At 42.6% G+C, this 20,083-nt stretch overlaps 1 long non-coding RNA gene across 1 annotated transcript; it reads left to right on the plus strand.

Moving 5' to 3' along the window:
- Positions 1 to 800: 800 nt before the first annotated feature.
- LOC123020066 lies at positions 801 to 5,320 on the plus strand. Its single transcript, XR_006414016.1, has 2 exons — positions 801 to 1,102; positions 1,763 to 5,320. It is a non-coding gene; the product is annotated as an uncharacterized LOC123020066 (long non-coding RNA).
- The last annotated feature ends 14,763 nt before the right edge of the window (positions 5,321 to 20,083 follow it).

Consider the following 20,083-nt stretch of genomic DNA (forward strand, 5'->3'; position numbering starts at 1 on the left):
CTTCCGGAGCGGCACTCTTTCGAAAGAAGGAACCTCTGCCCGCCAGCCTTCTCCATTTTGTCCACCTGCACACATCCCGGCACTAGCTACAACCGCAGTGATTTGCAATGTGGGATGACACGCTGCCTGAGGAAAACTTTCCTTCTCCACCCTCCCCTCCTCCGCGCGCGCTGTTTTCACAGGTGTCTCCTTGTTTTCCCCACCTACTAGGTGGTGTGAAGTGGAATGGCGCATTCCTCGCGTCTCTTTTTCCACATATATTATGGACAGACACCAAAGAGTGTGCGTGTTGTGTATATATGTGTGTGCACGAGACCGAGCGAGCGAGCGCTGGATGTTTCTATGGACCAGAAGCTGAGGCAAAGGGAGGAGTGCCATCCGTACATAACCCCTGCGCGCACCAACCAGTCACCGAAAAATACAGACTTTGCGCCGCCGAGCGCGCCTGTCATCAGCTTTGTCTCTCAGCACAGCGCCACGAGCCACCTGCGGCGGGGTATCCCAGCCCACGTCGGCTCCCGCTCCTTCTCACCTGGCCGTCGGCCCCTGCCACAGAGCAAGCCTGGCGGCTCTTTCTCCCTCTCGCGTTTTTGTCTCCTCTCCTCTCCTCCTCTGCTTAGTTCAATTCACGCCCTCCCCGCGGTCCCCCTTTCCCTTCTTAAGGGAAGCGAACGTTTAAGGGCACCGGCTTCGCCTCTCCCCAGCGCGCCTGCGCATCGGGAGCCGGGGAGCCCGATCTGATAGGGAGCAGGGGCTGACACTACCCCCGTGTGGGCGGCGGAACGTCCCGAGGATGACGTGCGGCGTTCTCGAATCCCGTGTCTCGCTCGCTGGCTCCTCGCTCGTTGGTGCCGAAGGAAACGGGAAAAGCAGCAAGAAGGCAAGAGGAGCGGCGGCGGCAAGAACAGGAGCGGCGAGGAGAAGACGGCGGCGAAGGAGGAGGAGAGCAGCAGCAACAGCAGGAGGAGGAGCGGCGGCGGCGGCGCCATGGCGGCCCTGGAGCGGCCCGTGCCCAGTCCCGAGGCGTTCCTGGGCCAGCCCTGGGCCGCCTGGGTCCGGGAGGCCGCCCTTCCGCACACGCACTGCGCCGCCCCCCTGCACAGTAAGGGCACCCGCTAGACACAAGGACCGGCCAAGAGGGACGCTGCTCCCTTTTGCCTAAACATGCGATGCATCCGAGGGGGGCGGGTGGGGGGGAGAGGCAGCTTGCATGCTCTGCCTCTATTCACGCCCCCCCAACCCATTGCATTGGGGCTTGCTCCCTTCCTCAGCCCCCTCTCCAGTTGCATGGAGACAAACTGATCTACTCATCGCCCTCCCTGTGTGTGGGTTGAGCCGTGTCCAGCTGGGGCTGCTTGCAACAGTTCTAGACACCTCTGACTGGGCCAGCTGCATGAGGGGAGAAAGGCTGACTGGCTGTCAGGGGGGAGGGGCAGAAGGATGCCGTGTTATTGGGGTAGGGGCGAGACTGGATGGAGAATGAGACATGATAATTTCGTAAATGAGACTAGGACCATGAGAGGATGCTGTTGCATGAGGACTGGGTGTGGGGTGGGGAGGCATGGAGGATGCTGTTGCCTGGGGGAAGTCTGTCTGGGTATGCTGTTCCCTGGCAGATGCAGTGATGGTTGCATTTTATTTTTTGCTGCTGCTGCGGCTGGCTAACCAGAATACTCCTTAACTGCCTTCATGCTTTCATCAGTACAGACGTGCACATGCAATCGCTGCCTTGGTTTTCTCTGACTTTGCTTCTCTTCTGCAGGTGTAGAGCTAGAAGAGACTGGAAAAGAGGGTGGAAAAAGCAGGGAGGTGATGAGGCTTAATAAAGAAGGTAAGGGGCAGGGGGCTGAAAACACCTACTTGGGCATCTCTGTCTTTCTTTCCTTGGCTCTGCTTTTAAGCTTTCTTTTGGCAAGAACAGCTGGAGTGTGGCAGCCATGTGGATTGTTAGATTGGATAGAGCCATGCATAAGGATCGCAGGGCCTAAGCATCCACAGGTAACTGCTGCTGTGTTGATTTGGCTCCCTCTAGACTTGGATGGCTCTCTTAACCTGTGAGGATCAATTGTAATCTTAAAATAAAAAGTGCCATGTCCATGACTGGTGGGCTTTTTCCCCTTGCTATCCCATTACTCATTTGCTGCAGTGCTGTTTAAAACATGGAAGTGAGTGCACACTTACATCTGTTCACCAGTTTCTGAGACTGTTATGTTAAAAAGCAAAACAACTCTCTGCATCTTGAAATGCAGCAGTTGTACCAACAATCATAATTACCTAGTTTTCAGCTTGCTTTTGCTGAAAATAGATATGTTGTAATATCTCGATGTTGGCTCAAACTGCATCTTTTAGCTTTGTTTTTTTTACAGCAAAGGAGCTGTTGTTGTGAGAAGGTGCATAGAGAGGAGCTATGGATTAAACCTTGTGCAACAACTCAAGATAAACCTGAACATCTTGGATACTTACATAAGACTATATATCAATTGTAATTCAAAGAATTATTAGTATGCCACCATGTTTGTGAGTGTGTGCACAGATTGCAAGTGACTGGTGTTGGCAAACAAGCCCATACATTTGATAAAGGATGTAACTTATGCCTGTAGGCAGTTCACTTTGACAGATTTGTTTTTTGATATGATTTGTAGACAATCGCCTGACATTTATCATATTTTGTGTATGTTGAAGAAGTTGTGTGGATTTATGTTGACATAAGCAGGCATTTGACATATTCTTAGAACTACTGAAACTGAATGTGTGTGTTATAGCAACAAACATACCATGTGACTGACAACTGTTGGGACAAGCTAATGGCTTGATCCTGTTAATCAATGTACTGAGGCAATAGCTACCCTAGATTAGATATGCTATCCCAGGGCTATGGGGGCTTGGGGTCATTCTGTTATGTGGTACTGTCACCCACCATTGGTTTCTCCTTCACAGAACCTTTGTAAAAGGGCCTTTTCATGGAGGCTGATGGCTACAAATGGGAATGGAGATAGTGGCAGTTCTTGAAGTGGCAATGATCAGCCCAGCTGTAGGCATTATAATTCAGAAGTAAGCCCCATTACAGACTAGAGCTATAAATCTGTGTGCATTTATCTGGAAGTAAACCCCATAAAAAGGAATGAGGCTTATTTCTGAGTATATATTTGGTATAGTATTGCACTGTATATAGGGATGCTCAAGGAATTTGATTGCTCCATCTTTTGGAGTAAACTACACCTCTTAGGCAAATGTGTGGATCAGAAAAAAGTTGTACATCAGATTTCTCACTTACCTGACCTTTTGCAGTCTTGTCTTCAGATACTTAAACAGAGTTCCAAAGTAGTCCAAGGCTGTCTTGAAGTTTGAAGGTCTTAATATTTTTTTACAAGTATTAGCTGCTCCAAGCATCTAGAATGCCTGACTGCCTTTATGAAGCCACTGCATGTTCAAAGTGAACTTGCAAGTGCACTGAAAGTGGTGGAATGTGAAGATGTGCTCTCTCTCCCAGGGAGAGTGTATGGATGTTTTTTTTTTCTGTACAGTTATCTCTTTGTGGGATGGCACACCATAATGTACCCTTTTAAATGTAGTTGTGACTGTCCACCAGGCTTTTTGGCTGCTTGAAGCGGCTATTACCCGTGTATGACTTGAATTCTTTAAAGTTAGCCCTTGGACTTTAATGTATTTACTTGCAAATTATGGTGTGGATCTTAAAAATTACAAACTGACATAGAAATTGGACAAATGCACATTGGACAAAATAAATTTCAATGTGACTTGCACTGGGAATATACAGCACTGCCCGTTCCTGACTGTGTGTGCATGTGGCATGCAAATGAATGTATGTGGCATTTATTTGCATGTGCCATTCTTGGAGGCAGGAACAGCGGTGTATTTTTGCTTACAAGACATGACATGACATGACAGCCCATCAATGGTTATTTAACCCCTGATGAGCCACAGTGTGTGCCAACTGCCATTTTAAATATGCAGCTCCCAGTTAGCCTGCTGGGGCATGCTGGGAGTTGTAGGACTTTTTTTTGTCTAAATGTGCAAAGGTTGTGCCTTTAGAATAGTCACTTGGCATGTTAGTTGCAGGGGAGACCCAGGATGTTTTGCTTCCTTAAGTGGCCAGACAACGTGGTCCTTGTAAGCTGAGAGGCATGCTTCAGAGATGTCCTTGGAAATGGCAATGGGTCTCAGATCAGTTTCTGCTGTAGTGACTCCCCTAAAAATTTTGCTGATTCTGTAGTAAGGCTAGCCCTGCAGGGTTACCTGTTTGGATGGAGGAAATCTGCTTTCAAAATATAGTCTAATTATTAAACCCTAGTTATAATATGCTATGAAACAAACATGCAAAATCTACTTTTAATTTTCATACACAAATAGTTTTGTATGAAACACTTTTGAAGGGGGAGGTTATACAGGAAGATGTAATTCCTTGCCCCCCACCAATGATTATTATAACTTCTGGTTAGTTGTCTTCATGTCCGGTGGCAGATGGTTGCTTTTAAAAAAAATGATAGCAGTCAGTACTGTGAAGAGGCTAGCCAAGGAATTTGAGAAGCTACAAGGGAAAGAAGCATTTGTGGCAAAAAGGAGAAGAAAACCACACTCAAATCCATCAATAAACTTGGTCAACATATCTTAACTCTTACAGGTTGTATCCAGCGGGTTGTGCTTCATGTTAGTCTAACATAAATCCCTTTCACTAAATGAGTCTGCTCTTAAGTAGCAGTGATATTGGAGCAACCCATTTTTCTGTGAAAGATGGAAGTGTAGCATCATCTTTTCCACTACCATTTTACCATAGTTGTTGATGTAATCCATCCTAATGGAGCATGTCTGGAGATTGAGCTCTTGAATGTTTTGCATGGACATACAGTTAGAATGTGAATATTAGCTGTTCTCCTTTGACTGGGGAAGATTAATAAACTTGATTAATAAACTGTTTAGTAAGTGAATCTTTCAAATGGAGGGCTACAGTTTCTGCAGTTCTACTACTGCAGTTAGTGTGCTAGTAATATAAGGGTAGCATAATAATCTGTAGACCAGAAGTGCACAACTTGTAGGCCAAAACTTCTGGAAATCCACAGCTCCTATCAGTTGCAGCCACCTTAGCTGGTGATGAGGGATGGGAGTTGTACATCTAAAATTTGGAGGACCACAGAGTCTTCACCTGGTCTAGTCTGTTGCAAATACTAGAAGCATGGTTGAACAACTTTGCTTGGCTTACCTGTTTCTAATATCAGATGTGGTCAGAGAATAGTAGATTTTGTCCTTTTGGAATTTTGACCTAACAACAATACTAGGCAATAAAGCACTATTTGAGAGTTTAGAATGCTTCTGATCCATTCTTAGTGATATATAAAATAAGCTTTTATTATTAATATCCCCATATTCATGTAGTGTATGTTTAGAAACACTGTCTTGCTTTAAACCAGGAACGTGTAGCTTGTGTTTTTAGACTGTAATCCTGTGCACACTTAGTTGAGAGAGCAAGCCCAGTTGAACACTGCATGAATACTTTTGAGTAAATATAGGATAACAGTGCTAGCTATTTTCTTGTGGGGGGAACATGCATTCATTTTGCAAAAGGTCTTTCTAACTTCCTTCCATTTGTGTGTTGGTGTCACACACCTCCGGGGCCAGTGCCTGCCAATTTTGGGGCTCAGAGGTATGATGGGTTCAAGTTTAGTCTAGAGGCGAAACATAGGCTGCTTCTCTAATGCTTTGATTTGTGTACCATTGCATCAGGCTGAATATACTTAAAAGGCAGTTCTTTAAAAACGTTTCTCATCTTCAAGTAGTATCTTGGCCTTCAGGTTTTTGAACAGACCTTCCATATCCTTGCTTATATTTTAGCAAAAGGATGCAGAAGAAATATTCCTATAGAACATTGAAATTGCTTATAATATACTTCACATGTTGAACTCCCTCTGCCTTCACATTATATAGGAGAATACAGAAACACTGCCATATTTGGGAAGACATGGAATTCATCCGGGAAAAGTTGTGTGCTTATGTCTGATTAACATTGTGAAGCCTGTGCACAGAACCTGCTTGTTTCAGTAGAATTTGTTGTATAGTGTATGTTAGTCCATGCAGTCTTCAGATTTATTGAAATCAGTTCGTACATTATCTGAGCTGGCTGATACGTGCAAATAATTACTCATATAAGTGGTCTTGGCTTAGCTTTTTCTAATATCAGACATACATGAACAATGTCTTGTTTGAGGAGCCACACACGAAAGAATGCAGTAGCGACTTCATTTGAAAGTAATTTCCTGTTTCTAGCACATGTGTTCATTGGAAGAATCTGCTATGATAGTTATATAAGAAGACCAAATCCACCATTCTGTTCACACAGTGGCCTGCAGGAAACACCCAAAAGGACATGAGTGCAACGGCACCTTTCCAGCCATGTTCCCCAGCAGCTGGTGTACAAAGGCATGCTGTCTCTGATATTGGAAATAGCATGTAGCCATCAGGACGAGAGCCATTGATAGTTTTCTTCTCCATGATTTTGTCCAATCTCCCCTTTTAAAGTGGTGCAAACTGTGGAGTTCATGACATCTGGTGGAAGTGAATGCCATAGTTTAACTATGTGTTTTGCCCTTCTACAAGTACAGTCTCTGATGCATGAGTTCTGCCATCTACACAAGCAGTTATCGGAAAGCACTAGCTAGTGCAGGTAATAATAATATTAGCATTTAGATAACCCTTTAAAATGTTCAAATGCTTCATCTGTGTTATTTTAGTAATCATTACAATGCACTAAGATAGATCAGTATTCTCATATTGCTTTTGATTGACCTGAAAGGGAAAGATAATGATTTCCTTAGGAATGCGTTGTTAATTAAGAATGGGGTGTTCCCATTCTGTCTCATAGCCATTATGCTGCACTAGTGTGTGTGAACCAGCTTCTGTGATGTGCTTCTTGCAGCAGCAGCTGTGCTGTGCATGTGGTGCAGTAGTGGCTTTTTGTGACTGAGAATGTGAGTATGAATGAATAGCAATATCTTTTTATTTATGCCATCTATTTTTCCCTTGGCAGTATAGCTTGCTTAATTTAGAAAAAATGCATTGTTCTATACCATGGGTCCTCAAACTACGGCCCACAGGCTGGTTGCGGCCCACCATGCTGATTTATCAGGCCCGCCTCAGACCTTTGGACTCACTCGGAGAAAATGATCTCTGAGCAAGTCCAAAAGCTCTGAGCCGATGCAGGAATACTCAGTGGGGAGATGGCCGTGATCGCGGTCGCAATTGTGCAGGGAAGACGGGCATGATCATGGTCATGCTGGCGGGCAAGATGACTGTGATCGTGCTCGGGGGGTGGGGGAGAGGGCCGCAATTGCACCCGTCTTTCCTGCACGATCATGCTGGTTGGTGGGGGGGAGATGGCCACAGTCGCACTTGTGCAGGGATGACAGGCACAATCGCGGTCGTGTTGTGCGGGGAGAGGGCCGTGATTGCGCCTGCCTTCCCTGCACAAGCACGATCGTGCCCATCTTCCCCCACACCCCAGCACTATTGCAGACATATTGTAGCTATGCCCCTTGAATATGGACATGCTCTTCCTCACCTCTTCTTGGGCTTCTGCAGCTCAAGTGAGCAGAGCAAACATTTTTTAATTTTAAAAAATAATTAATTTTAATTAATTTTAATTTTAATTAATTTTTAATGTGCAGTGTGCATAGGAATTTGTTCATATTTTTTTCAGACTATAGTCCAGCTCCCCAACAGTCTGAGGGACAGTGAATTGGCCCCCTGTTTAAAAAGTTTGAGGACTCCTGTCCTATACTTCTGTTCATAAGCATAGAACTGGGGGGCTGTGGCATGACTTAACATTAATGTCAGGATGAGCAGTGCATTTGTAGCTGTTCACTGGAAAAATTCTTTGCTATTTATTTTATTGTTTAATTTCTGCGTTTGGAGTAACCCTTAGCTCTAAATGTTGTGATTGGGAGAGCTGGACGGGCATCTCCTGCTCATTTCCTGAAGGCTGGAAGGACTTGACTGAGATCTGTGAAAACATATTGCAAACGAAGGAAGTGCTTCAAGCCTGTGTTAGAGTAGAACATCTAATATACCTTTCTAGCATGTTGCCTATGATGTATGGGAAGACCTAGATCTAGAGTTGAGTCTAGAGCATGTCTCCCTGAAATGGTGCCCTGCAGATATTTTGGACCAAAATACATGGTGCATGCTTGGAAATTCTGGGAGTTGTAACCCAAAGCATTTGGAAGGCACCAAGTTGGGAGAAGGGTGGGTTGTGGAGAGCTACCTACCATGATCTTGATCAGGATAATGGTTGGTTAAATTTGCTTTTCCCCCTCAAGCAATCTTCTTTTGCCTGCTACTTTTAAAAACAATGTGTATCCCCTGCTACAGACCATCTAAAAGCAAGATTATTATAAAACATGTTAATGAGCAGAATTCAGATTACCAGTGTAACAAATGTAAACTTTAGACTTCTCTATTGCTACGCATAAAATTGTATGTGCAACAATTGAAGTACTGTATTCTGTTTGGATCCTCCTGGGGTAGGTGGTACATAGTGAAGTGCTGGGTGAGATAGGTGTTGTTGTTTTACTGCTGTGGCTAAAATGTCCATTCAGCGGTTGTATGATCCCTAGTGCTAGTCAGGAAAAGTTCTTATGTTCCGAATGCTTGCAACATCCCAAAGGGTAAAGAACTATCCGGGATATGTTGAGCGTTATAGGCACTTCTGTCTTGCATTGTTAACTTTGAGCAAAATAAATTAGACTCTCGCATAAACAGCTAGGCTTATCTTGACTCTCTTGTGGCCATTTCTACAGGATAATCCATCTTTTTTCCAGCTGAAGAATGTGCAGCATGTTTGGCAGACTTGGAAGTGCATGTTTGCAAAAGCAAAACTGTATCATATAGAAACATACGGGTAAATTCAGTAAGTAGCTTCTCTTTCAAAAGCTGCTGAAGTTTCAGTCCAATTGATGTTAGTATGCAAGAGATGATCTTAGTAGCATCTCCAGTTGGCCAGGTTTGCATACAATGACAATCCAAAATATGGATTGAATATGGATTGATACTGAATTATGGGTTGATGTTTATTGATGGATTGTCACTATGTGTGAACCCTTGCACTTTGCAGGGCTAACTATGAACAATGCAGGAAGAAAACCCATGGTTTGTTGCTGAGCTGTGAATGCTGAGAGGTTTGTGGTTAAGAACCCTTTGTTAAAACATAGTGCCTGGTTCTCATGTAATAACCCACAGTTCAACAGCAGCTGTACTCAGCTTGTACTGTGCATTGTCATTATGTATGAAACAGGCCTCCAAACCCAGCACAGTTGCCAAGAAAGTATGCATACCCATTTGCCATATAATGACAAATGGAGAAGACGAGGATCTTACTTTTGAGATAAATCAGTAAAATGTCAGAAGGGAGGATCACCTTCTTTTTGTTGCTGATAAATTATATGCTGATAAAATAATATCTTTTTTTGGAATTAAGGATTCCGTATGAAGTAGTATATTAAGATTTAATGGAGATTTGCAGTTTGATACCTCAAATAGGGGATGCAGGTGGCGCAGTGGTTTAAACCGCTGTGCTGCTGGGCTGGTTGACCGAAAGAACGCCGGTTCGAATCTGCACAACGGGGTGAGTTCCTGTTGCTCCGTCCCAGTTCCTGCCAACCTTGCAGTTCGAAAGCATGCAAATGCAAGTAGATAAAAAGGTACCACTTCAGTGGGCAGGTAACAGCATTCCGTGCACTTTGGTGTTTAGTCATGCCAGCCACATGACCACGGAGACTGTCTGCGGACAAACGCTGGCTCCCTTGGCTAGGAAATGGAGATGAGCACCGCCCCCTAGAGTCAGACATGACTGGATTTAACATCAACGGGAAAGCTTTACTTTTACCTGCCTCAAATTAGTAGAATTTAATGTGCTAATTAGCTGTAGGATTGCAAACAATACGTTTTCACAAACACTGATGAGGAAAGCCAATGTGAACATTTCTTGGTTAGAGAAGCCAGTTGGTTTATTGGATAGGCAAGCAAGAAAAGGTACCCAATTATCTTACCACAACGTGTTGTTTGAGCCTAGCATTGTGTTTAATGTGTACAAGCAGGGTTTCTTTTTATTTTTAATGAAAGATAGAACAGTCTAAATACACAATTAAGTTACTGAATTTGGGTGGATTGCAAAATACCAAATCATATTGACATTTGGAATTTTCTGTTATGAGAGTTTTAGTCAAAAATTGGAGTCTGTTTTACAGTGGACTCTATTTTCCACATCTGTCTGTCTCTTCCCACTTCTGCCTTTGGATGTATTTTATTTTAATGCTTGGTTGGGCTTTTTTAGGTGAACAAAAGTTATTCCAAGTTTAAATTTGCTGGTAGATTTTTAATATGTAGCTTGTTTATTTTATAGATTGAAATTGGATTCAGTTGAAGTCTGTAAAGCAGGATCTCTAATGTGATGCACCTCCAGTGGCACCTGTGAAATAGTTCTCAATGTGGTACACATGGGTACCCATTTTTAAAAACGTTTTCCATTTTTAAATCTACGTACAAAAGATATTCAACTTGCTAGCAATTATACATAGGTTTCAACACAAGCAGACCAAATAGCCAAATAATTATGCATTTGAAAGTAGTGTCTCTATGCCACCAGTTCATATTTTGAAAGCATTATAAGGTCTTCAGTCCATTGCATTATAAGAGGTGAATTCTTCCAGTTTTGTAATATTAATCATTTAGATGCCGAAAGGGACAGAGAAGCCCTATTTATGGGAACCCAAGTTGGGTGATAGGTGGTAAGTATTTTAACATGCTGTATCCTGTATCCTAAGCCTTGGTTCTCTGAAACAACTGATGGAGGTGGCAGGTCTGTTGCTGGACTGTTCCACTTCATATTGCAAAGTCTGTACCTTCATATAAAAATTAAAAGTTCTTAAATGAAAACAAAAACTGTTTGGCTTCTAGAGTAATGTTAGGCTAGAACTTCTCCCCTTGATATTTTAGTTTTCTATGTTGTGAAGGGACTGTTTTTGTATAGAAGAGAACTTGGTCATGTTAGCCTCCATCTGTCTTTTGAAATGGTATAGCTGACACAAGACCTGGGATCAAGCCCAAATAGTGTGTTGACTTTAGTATGTTTTGCATTGGGGTGACAATTATTACATGATACCTCGGTCATTTTGAACCAATAGTCACCTTTTGGCTCTCTTTATATTATTATTTTCTGTGTGGTTAGACAAATTGCCATCAAAAGTTAAAGAAATGAATGAAATGGCTCCTTGTGAGACTGTGAATTAAGCATACATGGCTGTTTCCATCCATATGAAACCATCTTTAACCGCTTGTAGTTTTGAACCATATAATAGTGGTACATACAAAGTGTTTTAAGCCATCTCTTAATTACAGAAGCTTGCCCTTTATTTGTATACTCTAGAGTCGACTGGGGCTACTAGCAGGATTTATTATTTCTGATTGCTTTTAGTTTATGAGAGCTTGCAACTTCTGGATTGTCCTGAGAAATATTCAGCAGATTTTTTTTGAGATTACTCTCTTCTGTAATTTGTAGAAAGAAGGCAAGGGACCACTTTGATTCATAAATGAATCTAAATATAAATTTACATGGTGCAAGTGGAACATTACTTCCATGATTATAATTTGACGATCAGCTTTTATTGTTCTTCTTACACTCAGTGGAGTGTTTGCTGTTTGATATGTAAGCTGCTGTATGTCTGGATTCAGAAGTTACACATCAGTTTGCACACACACACACAGAAGATCAAAATGTATTACTGCAGTTGTCATTTGAAAACATTTCTTGTGTTTGCAAAGGTCATCTTGAATGATTGTGGTCTCAGGAAGAACTTCTGCTTTAGCCTAGGTAAATGAAGAAGTTGGATTGTGTTTGCTTCCTTTGCATTATCCTAGGAAAATAAAGGAAATACCACTGGTATCAAATTTGCCACTAGGTAAGTTTATGGAAGCCATAGTAGAGTGAGGAACTGTGAGTATCCATGTATTTTTTTAAATTTTGTACAACGTGGTTTTTGTATTTGACTTTCTTAAATTTTCAGCTGAATTAAGGACCTCTGGATTCCTCATGTGTGTTTTGATGTACCGCTCCAAGAACTTACTGGCTGCAGTGTTTAAACTGCAGGAATCTCTGGGTGTGCTGGCTGCAGTGAGGAGGTGGGCCTAGACATCCTGTAAAATGGCAGGAGAGGGCAGAACAAGCATGGGAGGGACAACAGAGATTGAGATATTCTGGAAAATGTTTCTGCCCTCTTCTCTAAAAACATTTCATGACCCAATATTTGTCCGTTGTTGCACAGTGGTATTTTTCCTGCTTTGAAAAGAGAAATGAAAAGAATAAACTGTTGGGGTTCAGTTGCAGAGATGCCTGGTATACAAAGGCATCTTGGCCAAAAGCATCCTTCCAGTGGGGTAACAGACAAGATGGGATGAGGAATGATATGCTGCTGATTTTAAGATGAAGGCAATTGTCCTTTGTGAGCATGCTGAATGTTACACCTGATGCATTGGAGACATGGCACATGTTGCTAGTTGTGAAGTCATGTCCAACCCATTGTGACCTCATGGCAACATTCCTCCAGGCCCTCCTGTCCTCCACCAACCCCCGGAGTCCACCTAAGCTCATGCCGACTGCTTCAGTGACTCCATCAAGCCACCTCATTCTCTGCCATCACTTCTTTTTTTGCTGTCAGTTGTTCCCAGCATTAGGCTCTTCTCCATTGAGTACTTCCTTCTCATTAGATGGCCAAAGTATTTGAATTTCATCTTCAGTATCTGGCCTTCTAAAGAGCAGTCAGCGTTGAACTCCTCTAGGACTGACTGGTTTGATCGCCTTGCAGTCCAAGGGACTCGCAGGAGTCTTCTCCAGCACCAAAAGGCCTCAATTCTTCAGTGCTCAGCCTTCTTTATGGTCCAACTTTCACAGCCATACATTGCAACTGAGAAAACCATATCCTTGATTATACACACGTTTGTTTCTGCTTTTTAGGATGCTGTCTAGATTTGCCATAGAACATACCATGGGCTGTTCACAAGCCATGAGCTATATATTCTTCCCTATGATTTGCTTGATAAAACCTCTGTTTTGAAGCCCCAAAATTATCCTTGAGATTTTAAATTCTGCAATATCCCTTGAGATAATACATTCTTGTTCATATTATTCAAAGTTTATGATGGGTCACGTCATGGCTAAACACACCTATGTGTTTAAACTTTAAACTTACACTTTAAACTTTTCAGTGTTGTATTTGCTTTGGAGGAATGGTACAATGATATCTAATGTAGATGCATTGATTTGCATTATACTAACTCACCTTGGAGAAGACTGACATACTGTTAGATGGGGACAAGTGATAGAAGCATGTTCTTTCTCACCTTTGCCCTTTACATGGTCAGAAGCTTCAGATGGAGTTTGGAGCAGATAACAAATAATTTTGACTATCCCTTTTATACAAAAACTTTGTTATTGGCATAACACAAACTTTTCCTTCCACTGTACAGTTTGCTTAAGTAGACAGAACTTTGACTATCTACTTTTAGCATTATATGGATTTGTAACTTGCTATCCATCCATCAGTATGGCTGCTTTTTCTAGTTAAGCAACTAGGTATTCTGTTATGTATGCACATGGATCTTTGCAGTGGCCTGAACACCAAAGAACATACAGTTGGGAAACAGATATAAGGGAAACAGAGGAGGAGGAGGAGGCAGGAATAAATGGGAGAAGAATATATCGTGGAATTTAGATCAACATATTTTAGCTTAGCTACAGTAAGGTTTTGTGGACCTGGAGAGTTGTTCCAAAGGCCTTACAAAAAATGAGTTTTAAGGAGAGATATGAAGGAAGTAAGACAGGAGATCTCACCAATGTCTTGTGAAGAGTAATTCTAGCCATACCAACAACAAGGGAGGAAGGACAGTGTTTGCATAGACAGGTAGACTAAATGAAAATTGCACTGGGTAGTATTTTTGTTAGATTCTTCCTGATGGATTTTATTTTGTTCGGTGGGTGGGGGAGCTTAACACTATACTGCTGATCAGGATTATGCCATCCTAACCTAAGCTGATGTGAAACTACATTTGCTGCAGCGCAGAACCAACATGGCACTTTTTGCCACCCCAGTAAAAATGTGCTTGTTCCCCATATAGGGAATACTTAAGACTCAATTTTCACAGTATGGCTGTCATGTAAACCAGCTCCCACATCTTGACTTGTTTTCATGTTGTCACCAAACATTCCAGGCAGCAGGCTGCAGACGCAATGAACATACAACATGTTGTAGGAGGTTGCCACTGGGGCAATTCTCCTGCCTCATAGGACTTTATGCATGGGGTGCGGAGGGGCTGTCTTGCCCTCACATGGCATCTATATCTTGAAAAGCAGCCCTAATCAGCCCTACTTGAAAGCATGATTATTTCAAGTTGGCTCAACTATAATTTCATGGAAGGCAGTAGCACACACAGTATTCATTTCATTTTCAAATTACCATCAAGGCAGAAGATTCAGAAATGTATCTGTGTTTGTAAAACAACATGAGCTAAATACATAATGTTGATGCAAGAGAGTGGCTTAATGAGTAGTGATTAGGCAGGCGTGGATCTGGGGATCTATCAAAGATCAAGCCTCACCATTGCCTTGGCTTCATTGGGAAGCCTTCAGCAGTGAACTCAGTTCCCCATCTGCCACTTGGAGGAAGCAGGGCTAAGCCAGATCCTTGTGTGCTGTGTTAAATGCATGCTCGCCAGAATGTCTATAAAGCACGGTGGTGCAGAACTTTTAATACATAAAGGAGCATGTGAGCCATGTGATCAAAAGCTTCCCATGCCTTTTCTCCCCATAATGCACTGACTGAAGACATTTTCTACTTGGTGGTTCATTTTTGATATTGGAACCAGCTGGGGAAAAACATGTTGGAACTAAGGTGGGTGTTTCATTCCATCCCTTGACTATTCCTTTTAGTATTAAAAGTTTATGTTTCCCATCCTATTATATATTCAGACTAGCAAGAACATGTTTAGTTCATAGATGTGTCTCTGGTTTGGCCCATGATGATCTACCATTGAAGGCACTTTGAAAGACAAAACTTAATTAAAGTTTCAGTGCTGTACAGACTTACTTAGGTAAACAGAATTCCCTTCTGAGTAGATAGGCACAGGATGGCAGTGTCAGACTGTAAGAATCTTTGCAAACATAAAACAATCAGTGGTAAAACAATTGCTTAATATTAGTTCTAAGGATTAGGTGGCTCTTCAGTCTCTCCGTTTGTTCATTAGCACTGGAAAGATTCCATTTTGTTTACCACAGAACTAATTTTATCTGTCGATTTTGAACACTTGTGTGGAACTATTATTGCCATATTGTCCAATGCTTTGCAGTGTGTAACATCTCAATTCTATTTGTTCTGTGAATTGGTTGTTCCCAAAAGCTTGGCATGTCCCTCAGCCTATATTTTCCCTCCTAATGCAAATTCTGCTAAATTCATTTAAGCCTTGAAACAGCTTAAATTGTTTCTGAACAAAAACTATAAAAAGATGCTGGATAAGATGCCAACTTCATAATAAGGGGTTCTTTTTTTCTACATACTGAACTAGTGGAAGAATGATAAATGAATGTTGTCTTTACCCCACAACCATCCTTCCTCACGAAGCAAAGTTGTAAAAACTGTGTGGGCTGTTGAGACAGTATTGTAAGCTGGGTTGCAGTGGAAATGTCAGGATAGAAAGGGTTAACAGCTTCTCCTTTGTTTGGCCAAAGAGTATAAAGAGGACCTTAGTGGTACAAAAGAGGAGTGCCCCAGGGGAAGCATGGCTTCTTAGTATTTTGCTGTGAAAAAAGAATTGACCGTGAACAAGAAAGAAGAGTCTTTGTTATTTTTCATCTCTGTAAGGAGCTGTTCTACCAAACAGCCTTTGCTGGTTTCCAAACATGATTGGGAGGGAAATGGTAGAATTACCTAATGACAGCTAATTGACATGAAGGAAACTTTTAAAGAAAACTGAAGCAAGTTCTCTGAACATTATATTAAATACCATTCTTAGTTTTGCACTTCTGATATGATTTGATAGCCCTCCCTCTGTATATAAATTTGTATTTATTTCTTGGCTAAACCATTTAAGGCATTACTTGTGGTTAAAAATATTACAAGTAACACTAATGGGGTATATAAAAATAGACTGGCAAAGTTGATGCAGTACAATATGCTTGGGACTTTTTGGACGTCTGGGCAAAAGAACTCCACTGATCCCAGAACCTGGGCAAATGGCTTCTGTCTTCTTTTTTTTTGTCATATCTGGGAGTATAACATGGATAGGGACTGTGTGGAATATACCTTGGGTAGCTGTCTAACTTTCCAGGTACAAGCACTGACAGTGGTCACTTCTTTGGTTTTGCTTAGGTTTGTGACGGCTGTAGTAGTGCTTTTGAACTTGCACAGGTAGGGCACAGTCTAAGCAGTAAGGCACATTTTATTGGTCTGTCATGTCAAAGGGGATAGAGGGGGTTGTTTCCAGTGTTAGACTTAGGTAGAGCTGATCCATTGAAGTGAATAAGACTTAAGTTAGACTAATGTCATATACAACCTGAAGATAACAAGGTACCAACATATATGCTGATGTTCTTAGTATGGGATTAGTTACTTTCATTTTTTTTTCCTGGTAGGTGTCTGCTTAATGTTGTTAGACCCACTTCTCTTGTAAATTATAAAGTGTGGCATTTTGGGGGGCGGGGGGGAAACCAATATGATTTTACATAAAGAAGGTTAAAACTGAAAACTTGAAAAATGGCAGGATGAGAATGTGTGGATTATATATATCAAATGAACCTGTTTGCAGAAATAGATCTTTCAAAATTGAATGGAAGAAGAAGTAAATATAAGTAGTGAAAATGTGAAGAAATGTTACCTCTAATGGAAACAGGATATCTTTGCTAGAGTGTTTTGCAACATTCCTGGAGAACATGCAGCTGAAATTTAAAAAAAAAAAAGCAAGAGCCCATGTGGAAAGAACATCTTGTTTACTCAAGTGCTATTTTCTCAGTTGACTTTTAAATGTGATCTCCCTCCTATCCCTGATTCACATCCTACTTCGGGGCGTGGCAGAAGTGATATCTGCAGTACAAGAAATCCCTGTTTAGTGTGTGATGCGGGAGGGAGGGTGTCTTTCAGATAGTTTGGTCCTAAGCCCAGAAATTGGGCCAGAAATGAATCAAAAACCAGTGCAGCCGGCAGACATGAGACTGTTAAAATGCATTCTAAAAACTGTACACCTGAGAGTAATGCGGCTGCTGAATGCACATGTCAAATCACATGTAGCTGTAAAATACTTTTTGAGGGGTGCTCCAACCAGCCCACATTGCAGTCCTGTAACTGGGTAGTGTCCAAGGCATGTATTGCTGTGGCCAGACTTGTACTTTCCAACAAGAAACGCAGCTGGCTTACCAGCCAGAACTGGGCAAAGGGACTCCTTGCCACAGCAGCTACTGGGCCTTCAGGGAGCAATGCTGGTTTTAGAAGCACCCCCAAGCCATGAACCTGACTCTTCTTAGGGACTGCTACTTCATCGTGGACAGGATGTACTCCCAGTTGTGGATTACCTGTTTGTTGTCTGAGCTTCAGCTTTCGTCTACATTTAATTGATTGCTGCATCTAGACAACCATCCCTTTTTTACTGCATTTCAGGTTAAGGTACGGATTGATTTTGTGTCTAGTTGAAAGCATATTTTAGCATGTAGTTGTGTAGTCCTTTTTGCTGGTGAAATGATGTGTTTTGCTATTGTTTTGATCCCTACCAAGTTTTCACTGATGTTTCTTAAGAGTACAACTTCAGATTCTCTGTTTGATCACATGATGCTATGCTTTCTCATTAAAAGAGATATTTACATATAGAGAAATTAAAAAGACTGCTAAGTTCGAACACTTGACCCTGCATTGCTAGTTGTGTTAATTCAGAAGGGGTGGTCAATCATATGAGCCTGGTTGAAGTGTTATAGTCAAAGCACAAGTTTAACATCATGATGAGCACAGGTACAAAATTAATTACAGGTACAATTACAGGTAAGCTTACAGTTAATTGTTCTGATAATTTTATTCCTAAAAGTGAATTCCTTTCTCCTTTTCCATTTCTTCATCCTACCCCTCCCCCCACCAAATGCAATTTCAGGGTGAGGGCCAACTTCAAAGCTCTCAAATAAAGCAATTTCTTAAAAAGCCCACATTGAAGGCTTGCAGAAAGGAAGGCTGCCACCAGTACCATCAAGAGGGAGAGGAACAAGGAGATTAAAAAGTTGTAATTTCTCTCCCTCCTGGATTCCGCCTTGAGTTTTCTAGCAGTGAAAGCTTTTTGGCATGTGTTGTCTGCACTGGAGCTCCCCAAAGGTGTGAGGGAGTAAATTGCAGTGTGCTGACTGGTTCTGAATAGCAAAAGCACAAATATAATTTCTAGGTTTGCAAGGCCTGGGAGACAACTCCTTTGGAGGCCATGGGGAAGATAGGTATATCGTATTTCCTGAGCAATTCTGGAGCATAATCTTAACTCTGTAGTCAGGATGAGGTAGTGAAGGACCTCATCACTCACCCAAACTTGGCATCTCTGTTCAGATTTTTCAACCTACCTGTCAATGTTTTTCATATACAAATAGAAGATCACCATGCTTCAGATGGAATGTGTTCTGGACTGCTATTGTTCATTTCATAGTCTCTTAAAATGGGATGCTTGGGAGGCCTGCCCTGGTCATGACAGTGACAACTGTTAGACATTTCTTGGCAGTATATGTGGTTATCATGGTAGTAAATTGCTTTCACTCTTGGTAAGGGAGTTGTGGTTTTCATCTATTTTCAGGCATCACAGCTCTTGCTGTGTTTCACCAGATGTTTTGAACATCAATTCCTATCTGCTCCACTCAGCATGGCAGTTATAGCCCAAAAGATCTGGAGAACATTGGACAAGGGTGCTGAACTCTTTTAAGATGTAGCTATAGCTATACCATTTAGTCTCAGTGTGATCCTAGGTCTGTATACCCAGAGGTCCCACTGATTACTGGTCCCACTGAGACATACTTCTGAGTAACTTGCTTAAAATTGAAGGCCTCTTCAGGTGCAGTCAAACTAGTGCTTTATAGTCCTGTCATTCCAGAAATGGAAGCTTTGGTGAAGTTATTGAGGAGTAAAAGCTCTGTAAATACCATAGTCTGCCTGTCATGATTGTGCTATTTAATAAGATATCCATGAGCTCATTTGAGCTTCTTTATCTGTTGCTTCCCCCCTCCTCTGCTGGACTGAATGCATTAGTGGTCTATATAGAATGCTCCGTCTGCAAAAGCTGGGAGGCTTTTTGAAATGCAGGAAGGACTTTCTTGCTTGAACTTAGGACCAGTTTCCACATTATTTTTTTTAAATGTGTATCAAATATACCGTATTTTTTGCTCTATAAGATGCACTTTTTCCCCCCTCAAAAGTAAGGGAAAATGTCTGTGCGTCTTATAGAGCGAATGTGTGTGTGCCCGACGCCCGGGACGCTGCCTGCCCGCCTGGCACCACGTGGCACCACCTGGCCGGCACGCGCTCAGCGGTGAGAGCTGTGCTGCTCAGGAGGAGTGGTGCGGAGGAGGAGGAGCCGCGGGCTTAACCCGCCAGCCGCACGAAGAGACGGACTGCTCATCCCCACCACCCGGGAAGACCTGCGGAGGAGGAGGAGGAGCCGCGGGCTTTAACCCGCTAGCTGCACGGAGAGACGGACTGCTCACCCCCACCACCCGGGAAGACCTGCCGCCACCGCTGCGCCGCCCGGAAGACCACCGCCGGCACGTTGTCGGCCCGGCTGCACCACACCAGGCCGGCATGCGCTCAGCGCGCCCTGCTCGGTCCCCCTCCTCCGGCGCAGGTGAGAGCTGTTAATCACAGGTCGATGTGTGTTTTCAAATGGCAACCCGTCTTTTAATGAAGCCCATGGGGAAGTGATGGGGAATGTGCCTGTGATTATCAGGAAGCTTTCCATGGATCCCTCCTCTAAAAACTAGGTGCGTCTTATGGTCAGGTGCGTCTTATAGAGCGAAAAATACGGT

This window comes from Varanus komodoensis, unplaced genomic scaffold, assembly GCF_004798865.1.
Source record: "Varanus komodoensis strain SLA01 unplaced genomic scaffold, ASM479886v1 scaffold13_3, whole genome shotgun sequence".
Lineage (NCBI taxonomy): Eukaryota > Metazoa > Chordata > Lepidosauria > Squamata > Varanidae > Varanus > Varanus komodoensis.